Source organism: Mycteria americana, chromosome 14, assembly GCF_035582795.1.
Source record: "Mycteria americana isolate JAX WOST 10 ecotype Jacksonville Zoo and Gardens chromosome 14, USCA_MyAme_1.0, whole genome shotgun sequence".
NCBI lineage: Eukaryota > Metazoa > Chordata > Aves > Ciconiiformes > Ciconiidae > Mycteria > Mycteria americana.
This window is the reverse complement of record NC_134378.1, coordinates 10,166,315-10,179,385: the sequence shown is the minus strand read 5'-3', so window position 1 is coordinate 10,179,385 and position 13,071 is coordinate 10,166,315. Positions and strand designations below refer to the sequence as shown.

Genomic DNA, 13,071 nt, shown 5'->3' with positions numbered 1-13,071 from the left:
CCATTTCCCAAGGTTTCTGTGTGTGGCATGGAGGGAAGGAGATAACTCACTAGTGTGCTGATGGAGGCAGGAGCAGCGGCCTGGGTTTTCATTGGTAGAAACAGGAGAATCCACACAGGCAAAAAGAAATGGAAAACCAGCTGTATTCCCTGTTTATTTGTTTTTGTGTTGCTTTGGTTTGTGACATTATAGCATTTTAGGTGCTGGAGGAGGGAATGAAAGGCAAAAGCCCAAGTGAGTATTAACCAAACCCATCCTCCAGCTCCACCCTGTAATTCCATTCCTATCTATCGATTCCCAGTCCAGGAGGAGTTGGGAACAGGCAAATTTGTCCAGACATCTATCCTTGCTCTTATTGAGTAAAAGGAGATTGTTGTGAGATGGAGGCAGGTGGTTGTGGAGAAGTGTGGTAGAGCATCAAGGAAAAAGCTCCTGTGAATGTACCCACGCTGCTGGGAAGCCAAGGGCACCCCAGCATTACATGTTAGCTCTTCAAGCTGTCAGCAGGAATAGTCCTGCAGAGACTAGTAAATGGCGGTGCTTCTCTTTGCTACCCATCGTTACAAATGGGCAAAGGAGGGAGATATTTTATGCTGGTGCTCTCTAGGAGATGGCTGGAATTGGTAAAAGGGCAGAAGAGAGGACGGGCAGTCTGACAGCACTGCCCTGGCCTGGGCAAAAACAGCAAACCATAGCAGAGCAAAATAACAGAACAGTAGTCTCTTGAATTGAAAAGGGATGCACAAGTGCTTTAAAATCATTAAGCAATCTTTCCTGGCACATGGGTGACGGAATTCTGGGAGGCATAGCAGGGGAAAAGTGCTTTAATGCTTTAGTGAAACCTCTGACTTTTATTCACTATCAAATTATGATTTACCAAAATGTAACTTAGCCTATTAATTTCATTTTTAAGCAAAACTGGAAAAAAAACCTGCCTGTTTTTTAAGAATGCCGCTCTCTGCACCCCTGAGTCTGGGATTTAGCAGACTAATGGGATCAGTCATCCCCTACTTAAATACATCCTGGACAGCATTCACAGGAATGTTGTTGTTTGCATCCAAAATATGCTGTCATCCTCTTTTTAACATCTCCGAAAATAAGCGAAGACCATGGCAACTGCAGAGGGTGCCAGGTCTGGCTTGGCAGGCTGTGCCGTCCTGGTGCGCCTGCAGGGCCATCTCTCCCATCACGCTGGCCCGTGTCCCAGGCGGATCTGCTCTCCTTGACTTATCCCTTTAGCTCCTTCTAGGCTTGCAATTTAGTGACCCACCTTCAATGTGCCCAAACTCTTCCGTGCCCCTCGCTGGTGACAGTCTCAGGCATCAGCCCCGCACTGCGCTGGTCCCAGCGCCCTTGTCACAAGCGGGGTCGTGCCAGATCTGCTGCCACGCTCGCGTTGGAGTGGGCGAGTGATGGTTGTGAGCGGCTGGGTTAGGAGATGGCAACAGGCAGAGCCTCCCTGGGTGGCAGTGGGAGCAAGCATTGGCATCCAGCCTGTTAAAGAAAATGCTTCTTGAGTCTCGACAAACTCAACTCAGCTGAAATGACAGATAATTTATGTTCAAAAACCATTAGTGTTGGATACACAGCGATTCAGCTTCTGACCCCTAGTAGTAAACTGAAACTCCTAAGTGGAGAAATCCCACTGGGCTCAGCTCTGTCCTCTCATGCTGTGATATAAATCCAGGATAGTTTGCTTTAAGGAATCTGAGGACAGAATGAAGCCATTGAGCATTAACTGAAATTAATCGTTCAGTGGGGAAGTGCAAAAATAAATGGATTCAGGATCTTTCTGGAAGTAGAACATAAGCCACAAAAATAGAGATGCTTTGGCAGCCACCTTTTTGCTGGATAAAGTTTCACATGCTTCCAGATGACACCCAGTTGTCTTCTCTGGGTAGCAAAGATCTCCCACTTCTTTTACAAACCTTGCACGACTTATCTATTTTTGTTTTTTCCCAGCTGTTGTTGTAAAATCTGTTATCTTTAATGTATTACCCTGAAAAACAACACACCTTTGAGAAGGCCAGTGGACTGTGACATAATTAGATGCAAAATGCACATCTAAAAGCTGTTTACTTCCTGTAACACTAGGATAACTACTAATGAATCACCGACTCTGGGGATTCTCAGTTTGTAACTGGATACTCCACAAACTTCTTATCAGATCAACAATGATTTCTGTCAAAAAAGGAAAAAAAAAAAAAAAAAAAGAAAAGTGGGGGTGGGCAGGTTTTTTTTCCCCTGAAACCAGAGTTTAGCCTATATGCACCAATTCTAAAGCATTTTTAGCATGTCAGGCGGAGTAGTCATGGTGAGTTTGAAGGGATAAGGGAAGATAAAGTGTATCAAAGCAGGATCTGACACTCGTGATGCTATGCAGACCTTTCTTTCTGAGAGCATCTCACAGACTGGACTGACAGCAGGGATTAATCCATGCAATGGCAATAAACAATAGTTGAAGTGGGGTTGAGGCCTAACACCTGGATGTTATGTTACCATCAGTAAAGAAGCCTGTTTCATGCTGGGGATGAATATATATGATTCTGACACCGTTGCTTTCTCAGCAACAGGTAAGACTTCTCAGACCTCTTTTGTGAAAGGATTTTTTTTTTTTCTTTTTGTATGTGAGAAAGCTGCAGGCTGCCTGATTCAAATTAAATGCTTTAGCATGTTTTGCATGTGACCCTCGTTGCCAGGTATGAACAGCTTAAATGCGTGGACTGACATTTTATGTTTATCTATCGATGCATATTTATTATTTTCAAATCAGTCCTGCTAAACCAGAGGATCGAGCTTTCCCTTGCTGGGCATTGACATCTCCAAGTTGTTGAGGTCGTCCCAAGGGGGACGCGGTTTCCCACGCAGGACGGTGGGGATGTCCTCCCAGGAGCTCGGCGGTGCCCGCGGAGGGGCGAGTCCTGTGCCGGGAGCCACCAGGGCCATCACGTTGCATTGTCCTCAGCAGAACCGAGTTTGTCACGTCCGCTCAAGCGTGCCGGCACCACGGAGGGGCGAAGGAAGAGAGCGTGAGGAAATCTTCCCTTATCGGCCTCTCTCTAGGGTTACCCTTTTTGGCAATAAACCTTGCTAAAAATTTATGTAAAGAATCTGAAAGGCCTTTAAAGGACACAGAGAGGTTGAAACTTATTCACGCACCAGGCGGTCCTCAGGAAGTCGTGGTGCAGCTAAACCTTGCTAGGAAGTTCACCGTCTGGGGGCTTTTCTCCATTTTTTGACCTCATTTACTCTTGTGTATTATCTCTGACTCCTCAGGGTCAGCCTATGTAGGTCAGGGATTCATTGACATAGATGTTCATCTCTCTCTTTTTTTTTTTTTTTTTCACAAAAAAAAAAAAGGGCAGGGGGGAGAAAAGAGAAAGTGGATTGGACAGACTGACAGGAAGCCCCAACAGCCACGTCCAGAAAGCAATCTGGTGAGAGGCCATGAGTGCAGGCGTAAGAGGGGGCATGAAGAAAAAGAAAAATGCTTCAAGGGACGCTTTGGGCCAAGTAATGGAAAAACACACGTATGGGAGCTGTGGCACTGATTTGGAAGTACTTCACCTTGGATTTCCTGATACAGACCTGGTCTTACCAGCCTGAGAGCAGAAAACTGGAGACATGGCATGCAAAAAGCTCCAGTTCTCTCCCCTTCTTCACTTGGCAGACTCTCAATTGCTTTACTAGTAAGACTTTATCAGCCAGAAAACTTCCAGGCAGAAGTTCCTGTGGAGAAGCAGAAATGTCATTGAAGGTTTCTCAGTGAAACACTGCCTCCTCTTGGATCCGGACCTGGGTGCCGAACTGGGAAAACCAAAAATGTTCCCGCTTTGAGTGCTTTGACTCGGATGAAGAGACATGTATCTGAAGGTGCCATCGGATTTGAAATCTCAACAGCAGGCACAGAAACGGCCTTAAAAGGACTTGCTATTTTACAGTGTGTTTTCCAGGCAACAGAAAGGAAGCTCATCTCCTACAACGTGCTTTATGAGGTTACTCAAATGGTGGACTCTGGTCAACATCCAGACTGCACCAAATTCCCAAATGTGATTTCTCATGTAGTTCATTTCCCAGTCTCTTGGCAATGAGCTGCCACGAGTCCTGGCCATGGAGGTGGCACTCGCTGCCTGGCTGGCCAAGCAGACCTGCGGCTAGAGTTCTTCCAGCTAGCTGGCTTCAGTAAAATTACTGGGAGAATTTAATTATCCTAGTCATGTACTAGGATATTCCCTGGAAAATAAAGGGAAACACAATATATTTACCAATTCATGTTTTGTTGCAAGCATGTTTTGCATTCAGCAGCACTAGACTGTATGTATTGAAGGTTCAATTGCTAAGTCACTTGGCCAAGATCAAGAAAGATTTTGCGTAGGAAAGCAGGGAATTAAATCCATATTTCCCAAAGCCACATGCTAACTCTGTCCTGCCAGTCTGGACTCATCCACACTGAATATAAATCACCATTTAACAGGGGACAAGATCGCTTTTGGCCATAGTTATCAAGAGGTACAAATGGCTATTCCACTTTCACCTATCTTATCTAGCTCTTTATAACTACACAGTCCTTCATCAAAAATAGCATGGGGAAATATCAAATGTGACTCCTTTGTGAAGTAACTGTTCTGTCTGTGTCAGCTCCTGCAGAGCCATTCATTTAAATAAGTAGCTATGATTTTTTTTTTTCTTCTATCCCTTTCTCTGCCTAGACAGATACTTAACACAATTTTGTCTCCTTCCTCTGCTAGTTGGCTGGTGTATTTAGATGTTACAGAAGAGATTTTATACATTTTGAATGCTCGCAAGGGCCAAAGTCTGAGGTTGGTAACCAGTGAGGTATCTGGAATACAGAAGTCGGTCTGTCTAATTCAGTCCCACTCATGTGTTACTGGAAGCCTTTCTGCTAAATTCAGGCTTGCGATCAGCCTGTTAATGTTTACAATGTGGCCCTTTTGGAATAGATGGGAAGGATTTGCAAAGTGAATGTGCCTATAAAATCTCTTATTTACATGCATCATTTGAGTGATTGTGTGTGCAGAAGGACAATGACGTGAGTTGTTTCCTATGCAGTGTATTCAGCAGTCTTTTTCATGCAGCAGCGTGGGCACAATGGGTTTTTAGGGGCATTCATCAGTGCCCTCCTCTGTAACCTGCCTCACAGAGTTTACAGCAACTTGATTTCAGAGAGTGTTAGATTTGCAGAGGAAAAAAAATGCATCAAGCAAGGCTTGGAAATTAGTCCAGGTAGGGAATTGCTGTAGCACCTGGGCAGCTGCTCAGCCTGGCAAACAGTCTTTGGAGCGGCAAGGAGTCCCATCCACTGCCCTCTCTCTGATGTTTGCACCTCTTCTGAGTCTTGGGGTATTTTTTTGCCCAGGACCTTTAGGCACTTAAAAACCTGTTTCTAGAAACGAAGGCCATGCTTGGGAAGGGATTGTCCTTTCTATGGTTAAGAACAGGGAAATATCTGCTGGATGAGAGCCAGAATCAGCTACAATTAAGTAGGAACCACATGGTGAAAAGTCTAACGGTGAAGCAGAAGGAGGACCCTGTCAATGTGGGGTTTATCCTTGGCTGTTTACCAAAACACATCATAGCTTAGGTACCCGCTTGTGTCTTCCTCCTCTCCCAGCCTTTGCCTGTGTTGTCCTTCCATGAGGACATGAGGTCAGTGGCTTTTTCTCATTTACTTAGGCTGAACAGGGCCCAGCACACAGAGGCTCATCTGAAAACTCTGGAAGCTACTGCAATACAGATAATGTGTTCACAATATTGGCTGAATGCATCATACAATAAAGCCTTTAGGCTAAAGAACACCTAGCAGCAGAAACACGCAAATCTTGCTCACAAAATTTTGCATATGATTTATTTCTTGGTCCAATAATAATGTTCCTTCGCAGGTCTTCAACATCTTTTTATCCAAGTATTCCAAACTGCTTTCAAAATATTAATTCCTAAGGTCTCACAGCAGCCCTGAATGGTAGATACCCATCTTGTTCACTTATGTTAATTGAACTACTGTATGTTAGAAAAAAAAAAGGCAAACAAAATCTGCATTCAGTTTTACTCGGCGATGAAACCCACTTGTCACTGCAACAGAAATTAACCTTTTGTCAACAACTGTTAACAGGAGGGTTGCAAAGACCCTGACTTCCTAAACTGCGGAAATAGCTAAGCAGCAGCAGTACTCTGACATCTGAATTTTAATACACTAACCCCTTAGGAAGCTTATCAGAAGGGTAGGGGGAAGTATTCGTGCAAAATGCTTTTATTTGACTGTTTTCTCTCCATTCAGGAAGAGTAGTTCCCCTAACAATGGCATGAATCTAGTGTATCGGTGAGTTGTATCCCTTGAACTCCAACTTACAGAACAAAAGACTTCTAAGAAGCATCCATGCAGCAGATGTTTAGTTATCTGAAGTGTCAGAATGCCAATTAGATATTGAACATGGCAGGAGGAGGGTGGAGTTTCCAAAACAAATGAATGATGAATAGGAACAGTTCCCGAGTTTGGTCTAAAGTCCTGCTGTTCTTTTGTAAAATGATTTGTGGCAAATTTGTTTTGTCACTGAGGCATAGTTCCCCTTCAGGATTTAAGTGATTTTTATAATCACTCCAAGGAAACTTTAAAAAAAAAGAAAAGGAGGAGAAAAAAAAAAAAAAAGATCAAGAATATGAGGATAAAATGCCCTATTTGTTATGAAGAACAGGCTCTAAAAATGAACATGATTTAAAGTGTAACCAAATAATCCTGTCTTCCATGTGGTTCATACATAGGGGCTACTCCCCCACAGTGAAATCCTAGCCTTGCATTGAAATAGAAAGGGGATTCTTTTTCAGGGGGGAGTGGGGGTCAAAACATGAATGGATTTAGTGAAAATTGTTTGTTTCGGAGATTAAATTTTAAATTTTGTTGCTACTCAGTGCCAGGGCAATCTTGTACATGGCAGCATGAAGGGGGTTAAAAAAAAAAATCAACTAGGTTACAAAATGCCTCCATAGCTGACTTGCATTTTTATTGTCATTGACCTCCGTAAATCATTGTTAGAAATTAATATAACGTGGACATTTTTAGTTCAGCGTTTTATGTGGCGTTATGTTTAAAATAGTCGTCTTTCACTTGCAAAATGCTCTAGATTATTCTTGCTTAACAGTTGCACAAACTTGTAAATGTACTTAGGACAACTGATTCTGTGTGTGTGTCTGTCAAATAAGAATAATACTGGACAGTATAAAATGCCAGGCAAAACAGCAGAGAGGAAATTGGACTTGCATTGACTTAAATAAGCAAGTGCTGTGACAAAATTGTTTAGTTCTCTTTTGACCTTTCGAGGTCACATTTGACTATTTATGCTATCTCCTAATGCTCTACTTCTCCCTGCCTGGTAACAATTATGTGTTTATGCTGTTCTTTGCCTTCCCAGTTGGTATATTAAACAATCACTAATTACTGCATAAAAATATACATTCCTATTTTGGAGCTTCCTGTAAACACCCATCGACTTCCAAATTCTCTATTTAAACAGCTGAATAAAAAGCTGCATGTTTTAGCCATGTTGGTTGATTTGTTTAAAACAAAGGCATAGAAACCAAAATATTAAAAATTGGCTTCAATTGTTTTTCCATCCAGATATGGGATATATATGAATAGTGAATAACAAAAACTGTTTTGGGGAGGATGGAGTTGAATGATGTAGGTAGACTGAGATTTTGTTTACAGTAGTGTTAACAGAGGAAAAGCTCAGCTGAACGCAGTATTAACAGACGTTTTGTGATCATCTTTAAGTGTAGTATTTGGCCCTTTTTTCTTAGGTGGGGTATTGCTACGAAAACCTAGTAGAAGACCTCTCTTACTGTTCTACATACGGCAATTCTTGTCAAATTCAGCAGAAAAGGCAGTAAGAATTAAGGGCCTGAGGGCTGTCTTTAAGAACTTGGTGTTATAAAGTGCTGAGTGAGTTCTGCTGCTTTCAGAGCTTTCCCCATCCCCATTGAGCTCTACAGATGTTACTTAATTCAAAAGGCTACCAAGCCAAAGTGTAGCTAATTTAAAGTTGGATCCTGATGCTCACATTTAAGTACTTGAGTGAAAGAGATTTGATGTTTAAGATATCTGGAGATTCCATCTTCTACAAACCAGCAGTTACCAAATACTTTCAGAAAATATTGATGATAAGTTTTCATGGAAAGTATCCAGCCACTGTAAAACCTGTTTGATTTCTTTTTTTCTTTTTTTTTATTGTACATCCTCTAGTTCAGTGCTGCAACTTGAAAATAATTCAGGCAATTTATTGTTGCTACCATTGAGAGCCAGATTGAGCAATTCCACCCAACTCAGTACTTCAATGCCTTTCAATAAGGCTGTTAAGCACCAAATAGGTCATGCACTTTGCCCACCTGGTTCTTTGTTGTAGTGCTTAAAAGCATTGAAGTCTTAAGGAAAATTGTTTATGAAATACAAATTCTTTTCTTGCACTCTTAGTTTATGAACTCTACTTCCAAACTGAATATTCCTTTAGGGAAATTAGTTTGTGAAAATGGAAATGCTAGGTGAATCATCTACTTCCTGGGTAACTTGATCTTTCTGCTTTTACTTTTAAAAATGTATGCAAGGGCAGATGGTTCAAAGAGAGTGTTAATTGTGTCTAACCAGCTCAAACATGTCTAGTTTTCCAGTTAACCGCATAAACGAACCACCATTGAAATCTGAACATGGCTCTTGCTGTCTTGTACTGAAATTAAATCAACGCTGTATCCTTCAATAGATCCTCTTGGTACTCCAGAAGCAGAGAACAAAGCGATAGGACATGCACACCCCAAATTAAGGCCGCCAACATAAACTGACAGAATCTCTGCACTCGATGACGTTACAGTACGTAAAGCAGTGAAACGGGACAGGAAAGCCATTTCCCATGCTATTTCCTGATTTCCTGCTCTCTGCATTCCTGCACATAAACCTTTAATTCATTTCAGAATGCAGAGGTCATGACAAAAAGTCAGAGGATAAATATACCCTTTTGACAAACAGAAGGTTGACAGCAATTTTTACCCAAATGTTTCGGAGGCCAGGTGTTTCCCATATACTGTATTGAAATGTGTACCTCTACATGTTTTGTTAGTTTTTGAACTGTAAACACTCTTACGCATTATGCTCAAAAATAATTTCTCGGTGGTAATGCAGTAACGTTCGCATCTGTATTTGTGCGAGCCCAATGGCCTGTCTAACCAAAGAGATTTGGGGTTCCAGTGACCTAGGGACTGCATGGTGTAAAACAAATGTCCCATTCGAACGCAGCGAATGGCAACTAATGTAGAAATTAAGTACTTAACATTCTCTTATGATTGAGCAATGCAAATATTTGCTTTTTAGTAACAGAGCAGCCAAAGATTTAACTGAGAAATCACAAAGGAGAAGCTAGTGTTGAAAGAGAAAACACCCCGCTCCCCCCCAGCATCCTGCCATCCGTGGGATCCACAGGAGACAAGGCAAGCTCTAGAGCAGAGTCCCACGAAAGCGGGCTCTCTATACCCTTTGCAGCCTGACAAGCCTTGTATAAATGCACAGAAAACAAACGTTTAATTGTGGAGGCTGTAGTGGCTACGAGGCTTCCCTGGCTGTGTTTGGGAGGCCAAGGTGAAAGCCATCAAGAGAGCGTGCCGGCGCCTGCAGGCAGCGAGGGGCTCTGCCGGGCGTCCTCCGCTGCAGCCAGGTTATTCAGCCTGGACCTCCACCCTTTGAAATCTTCCTTCCGTGTACAAAATTTTGGAAACCTTTGCCCTTGTGTCCTCCACAGCTTGATATCTCATCAGTGCTGCAGATAACTGGTCATTATAAAACCACGTTTGTCTCCCCAGGAAAATATGGTGAGAAAACGTTCATTTTGTCAAGATCTGAAGTGGGTATGGGACGTGCGTGTTTGCGGGTGTCAGCAGAGGCTTACTAAAATGTTTTCTCTGTCCTGTGCTGGAAGCGAACCAAACCCTGCCTGTTCTTCAGATGAAGAGGAATTACACACCTTATGAATTTCAATGCCTGTATTCTCATATTTCTAAAGGTCCATTCAAAATGAAATCTTCAAAACGAAGGAATGATCAGTCTGTGTGTGCAGGAGTGGCCAGAAAGCAGGTGTGCTTTCATTTGTATATGGCCAGCTTTTCTCTGGAAAAATGCTTAACTCTTCAACCTGTTCTGTTTGCAGAATGTCCATGGATTTAATTACACTTTCTTAAATTAATTTTTTGTAGCCAATTCCTAGAACTGGAACCAGTGGGTTTACTGGAAATATTTTCTTTCTCTGATATCCGTATTTAATTCCACTAAAAGCAACGGCAAGACATGCTCTTCTCAGTCTTTATTTTTCTCCCTGTGTTTCCAAGCTCTGTTACTGTCTACACCCGCAAAGTATGAATGAAAAATGGGGTCAAATAATACCAAATCGAAATGAAGGAGAAGGAGCAGGTAAAAGTCTGCTGAGATTGCCTCACATGGCAAAGAGCTACCACACTCTTTTGGAATATTGATCTCCTACTGAGTTGCAGCATAGTGAAACAGATTTAAAGAATATAATGTGGGATCCCAGAATCATTGTATTGCAATTATTTTTTTGTCGTTTCTTATTATGAGAACAGACTTGTTCTCATAGTCGACAGGAGAATCCATCAGTGCACCATTGTGGTCTCTCTCGGTAGCATTGCCCCTCTTGTGAAACAGCTGAACAGCCACCTATGCAATGTATCCTCCTTCCCTACCATCCCCTGTCTGCCCAAGCTCCGTGTGCCTCATACACGCATGCCCACTCTTATATAAATACATTAGTGATTAAAGTTTACAGATGAGACATGGCTTGACTGAGCACTGCCGAAATACAAAGAGCAGATGACTGCTTCAGAGCATTGTGAATCATAAGATGAGCACAGGCAAACATCTATTACCATAGTATAATTAACACTTGCTGTTATTAATATATCAGCCATGCTGCAGGGCAGGCACCTACGTTCTGTGCCTCTGAGGTTTGGAAAGCAAATGAGGAAAATGAGCTGAGCTTCTGCCCTGTCTGAGATGGCATGGCCAAAACTGGTGATTTGATTCTTGGTTGCATGAAGTGGAAGGCATCAAGTGAGGGGAGAGGAGTTTTATCACCTGCTATACGAAAGGAAATAGAGGGCTCTTAAATAAAGGTAGAAAATCTAACGGCTGGAAGCTGGGAGTCAAGCCAGGAATAAGGCGCAAACTTCTGACTGACTCTACCAGGGCTAAATGCTGCATTCTTCCTTACAGATATTTTAAAAATAAATATTTGAACTATTTAAATGATGAAACAGAAGCACAGCATGCACCGTGGCGTGCTGGGAGTCACGCAGTGAATCTCCCAGGATGCAATGGAGAGCGGCAGCGAAAATCCTGCAGTGAAAATGCAGAATACACATGCTTTAGTAACCGCCCAGGCGGATTGCACCCCTAGATAACAAATGCTGCATTCCTCAAGGGCATGGTGGCCGTCCACGAGTCCTAGCTCAGACTAGTGGTTACACGCCACAGTCCAAGTCAATAAAGTGCATGAGTTTTGTTTAGCTAAAAAATCTTCAGGATTAGATGGCTCAACTTCAAATGATCCCCTGATAAGCAGAGAGAAAATACACACCATCAATTTGCTATTATTTTGAAAAGACGAGCCTAAAGAGAAAAGGGATAACTGTAAGCGACTGGGAGCAGATGAGGTTCAGTGGTATTACAGATGGTCCTTATAACCGTAACAGCCGCCAGGGCTTCCCTGCTGAGATACTCTGGCTTAAAAGGACTTAAAAGATATCTCAGTACCTTTACCTTTTGGGTTTTTTTACTCCAGAGCAAGAGGAAGATTTGATCATTCACATAAAAATAGAATAGGACCTGCCTTTAAGTAAGTCATGAAAATATGAGGACAGAAGGTCAGCCTCCCTTCTGCAAGTGCAAGATTTTGTGTTGTGCTTTCACTTGCATGAGGTGTGGGACGTGGCAATGATCCGTTGGACCAAAAAAATTCTGGACTGCTAAGTGGAGATAGGCAATAGCGAAAAATTGGACAGAAAAATGGATGGGAAAAGAAAATTCAGTTTATCTTTTTCTGCTCTATTTAGCTCCCTTTCAACCTTCTCAAGAGTGTATGTTTGTAATGCTGTCCCCATGCTGAGGATTTACAGTCATACACAGGACACGACTGAGAAACACACAAAAAGGGAGGGGTGGCTGTTATTGCCCAGATCAATGTTTCCTGCAATCCCAACCACTGTACTTTCCTTGAAAAGAATTGATTGCAGTTGTCCGGATGTCATTGGCTCCCTGGCATTAACCTTCCTAGCATCTTCCAAAGTGACTTCTCCCCTTGAAAAATTAAAGACTATTATGTACTTAGCCTCATACATTAGGTCTCCCAAGCGACATCTGTGCATTACTATGCCTTATTTTGACAAGGGTGCTTGTAATGGCTGACCTACACAAACGCACTCTGCAGAAGGTAAATCCTATGTATAACTGCAGCCTGCTTCAAAAATTGTTGATAAAACCTGGAAAATACTACTGAAAAATAAAATAATCTTCTGTGTATGTAACAATTCTTATTTGCTTTAGAAGTCAGCTTGGTTTTATTAGATACCAAAGTTTGAAAGCAACCTTCAAAGACAACCCTCCTTGCCCCCATCCCCCAAATAAAATGTGAAGGAGATAAATAGATTAGGGTCCTGTTTGCATATTGATAAGAAAAAGTACATTACATCAATGTAACCAAATATCTTATCACAGCCATTACAGACTTCAAGGTCTCTATTAATATGAGGGCAGGGAAAAACTTTAGTGGTGAAATCAGTTAATTAACAGGATGGTTTTGGTCCCCTTCAGTTTTTATGATGTGATGTGGCTTACAATACATCATGGATTTAATGAAGTCGTGGTATCCTCTCAGATTATTCAGCTGACCTAAGGCTCCTTAAATTCCTCATGTGTTTTAAAGTGACTCACGTACAGAAACATTTCCCCTGAATTGTAGCAAGAGCACTCTGATCTCTGCGAGATTGGACCTGGTGTTTTGTCTGTGC

At 42.2% G+C, this 13,071-nt stretch overlaps 1 long non-coding RNA gene across 1 annotated transcript in view; it reads left to right on the top strand.

Moving 5' to 3' along the window:
- Nucleotides 1-2,355: 2,355 nt before the first annotated feature.
- LOC142416948 (uncharacterized) overlaps nt 2,356-13,071 on the top strand; it is a 57,833-nt gene continuing 47,117 nt past the window's right edge. Inside the window, exon 1 of the long non-coding RNA XR_012777855.1 lies at nt 2,356-2,573. This is a non-coding gene — a long non-coding RNA (uncharacterized LOC142416948). The remainder of the gene's footprint in view (nt 2,574-13,071) is intronic.